Source organism: Octodon degus, unplaced genomic scaffold, assembly GCF_000260255.1.
Source record: "Octodon degus isolate 3935 unplaced genomic scaffold, OctDeg1.0 scaffold00141, whole genome shotgun sequence".
Taxonomy (NCBI): domain Eukaryota; kingdom Metazoa; phylum Chordata; class Mammalia; order Rodentia; family Octodontidae; genus Octodon; species Octodon degus.
In genome coordinates this window covers 3,599,341-3,602,497 of record NW_004524717.1, presented here as the reverse complement: position 1 = coordinate 3,602,497, position 3,157 = coordinate 3,599,341, and positions in this window count along the sequence as shown.

Below are 3,157 nucleotides of genomic sequence, written 5' to 3'. Positions count from 1 at the left end.
TTTTTTTTTACACACCAAGCAATAAGTGAGTTTAGTTGCAGAATTATTTCCATAGATCAAGCTTTCAGTTTCTGGTATGGTAGGAATGTAGAAGAAGCATCCTCCCCAATTCTGGTTGATCTGGCCCACAGCAGGTGCAGACGCATCTTCCTGGGGGCTGCCTGTCCTTAGACCTGCTACATCCAACCTTCTGGATTTTTCTCCTGAGTAGGCTTTCTCTGAAATGGAGCCCATGATCCTACATGGCAGCTTCTGGAGTAACTCTCGGTGGCATGCCTGATTAACTCCTTTCCTGGTTGACGCTAGGCACAGAGGTGGTCCTGAACTTCTTGGATTTTGGCTTGAACATGAGTGCCCTTACAAGTGCCGCTGGACCATGTCTCCATCCCGCATGCGAGAGAATGGGGCAAGAGACCCAAGCTTAAGTAGGGGGCCACTCTGTGCCGGAAGCTACTCTTTCTTTCACACATTCCCAGCCTTGAGGCGCAATGGAGCACTAGCCTACTCCTGCTGAACCTGGGCTAGTCTCTGACCTCCCACTCATACAAGGAAAGGCTTCCCGAGGACTTTCACCTGATGAGGTTGGCTCATGTTCCAGGGCATGCTGCGTTGCAGAGAGCCATGTTTTCTGGTGTCCCCACTTCCTTACCTCTCATAGCCAACATTCACATAATCCTTTTAGTTTTACCTTCTCATGTGATTTTGCCACCTCTCTCCACCCATACCATCATCCCTTAATTTTAGCCTTCCTCTTCTGGATCATTGCTAAAGACCCTTTACTCATTCTGTTGTCTTGAAACAATTCTCACCCATACTTTTTCTTTTTTTCCCATAATTTTATTGAGAAACAAATAGCAATGAGACAGTTTCAAACCAAACTGGTGTGATTGTTTCAATAATTAACACATTGCATACATTCTTCCTAGTGGTTAATTGCTGTACAAGATGCAGACATGATGCTGTACAAGATGCGGACATGAACTTTTTCTTTATAGAAACACTGAGTGTATTAGTCAGATTTTGTCACTATGACCAAATATATCTGAGAAAAATATATCGAAAGGGAAATCATTTCCTTGAAGCTTACCGTTTCAGAGACTGCACTTTGTGGGCAGCTGGCTCTGACACAGATACTTCTGGAAAAGCCTGGCAGTGGAGAGCTGCTTACAATATGGCCTTCAGAAGGCACAAGACCAGGGAAGAGTCAGAGAAGAAGGGGGCAGGGATCAGGCAACCCTTCAAGGGCATGCCCCTGTCTGGGCCCCCGCTTCCTCTGTCTGAGCTCCACCTCCTAACATTCCATTCAGCTAAGAACTCATCAATAGTTACTGATGTTCATTTATTGGTGAGGCTGGCACCGTCACGGTCCGTCACCTTTCTAGGCCCTCCTGTGAACACTGCTGCATTGGGGATCAAGCCCTCCCTCTACATGAACCTTTAGGGGATAATTTATATTTAAATCATGGCTTTGGCAGTAGTTCTGTACATGTTGCCTTCCTGTCTAGGAGCCTGAGCAATAAATCCCCAGCCCTCGCACAAGAAAGCCTAAATTCCCCAGCCTGGGGCACAAAGCCTTCTGGGGCCTGGCCTTACTTCTCAGTGTGACATCCTGCCGTTTGAAGGACATGGCACCTATCCCAAATGTCCTTTCTTCTTCTCTCCATGACTAATATCACTTGAATGTCAAAATTTCTTCCTCCTTCATTTTCCAAGAAGTTTTCCTCCCTTTGGCCCAGAAATATGCCCTTCTCTGGATCTGAACTGTCCCTGTGCAAGTGTATGTTATAACATTGATCACAGCTACTACAGTCATTCGTTTGTCTTTGTCTCTTAATAATTTATGACTTCCTCAAGGGCGCAGCCTGTGCCTTGGACTTCTATATTCAGAGCACATGGTGAAAAATACTCAGATGAGGACATTTATGTAGAAACCCTGGAAATGGGATAGCAACCATTTGAGAATATCAACACCTCCTGCAAGTTTATGCCAAAAAGTATAAATTGAAGAATTTGGAAAGTTTGTTTCAAGAGAGATAAACTAAAACTTTTGTTTTTGTATATAATATATAGACATTAAAAATATTTAATATATTATAAAAATTTTAAATTTAACATACAAAATATATTTAAATATATTCATATATTTATATTATATGAGTTAGATATATATTATATGATGTATAAAAAAAATCAAGATTCTTTCCAACAAATCTGCCCCAGCCTATCTCTGAATCTCAGATGCATGCCAGCGGAAGCAATGCGGAGTGTAATATCTACTACTTTCCCTGAAGAGATCCAGAAAATTGTCCTAATGGGATCTTAATATGAAATTTGTAGAAATAATGATCCTTCTGCCTCATTATCCAATATGGCGGGAAGAAGACACCTACCAAGAGAGAATCTGAGAAAGAAATGACCACCAGGGGACGCTCTTCTCTTACTCGGGGAACTGTGGTAACTGTCAGGCGTCCAGGGAGGAAGATGTTGGAAAGTTCAGGCAGAGTTATGATACACTCCTGGACTAGGGCAGCAAGAGGCCCACTGTTTGTTATGCACTCTGCTGAGATAAAAGGCCCTGCTGGCACAGGACAGAATGTTCCAGCACAGGATGTCGGTATTAGAACACTGGTTATAAAAGGAAGGGAGTGTCGTGCATGGAGGCAGCTTCCTCTTAGCTACGGAACGAGATACAAGGCCACCATGGAAGCTGTTGTACTTAGTCTGAGGTTCCATGTCCCTGCCTTTTATTGCCAAGAGTCAGTCTAAGGATTTTTCTCATGAGCTCATCAGAACAGCCCAAGGTAGGCTGAGGCAGGCTGAGCCAGGGACAGGGGAGAGCTAGCTGGTCCGTGGCACAGGTCCCCCTGCCTAGGACTCCAGCTATTGCAACCCTATACAGCCCCAGCAGGGTATGCTGGGGCAGGTGGCCTGAGGCTGTGCTTCACAAAGCCCTTTATGGACACTTGTTCCTCTCTTACGCTCTTTGTGCAACTGTAGCACCAGCAAAATCAAAGCCACGCTTCCCCCACTGTCCCTTCAGCTCCCTACACCCTGGGGCTTTGACATGGCTTATAAACATGGAGCCAACTGGTTGTCCTAACCACAAGGTCTGTGCCTGTGGAACCTGGGACTTCCTGAAGCAGTGAGGCTTGAGATA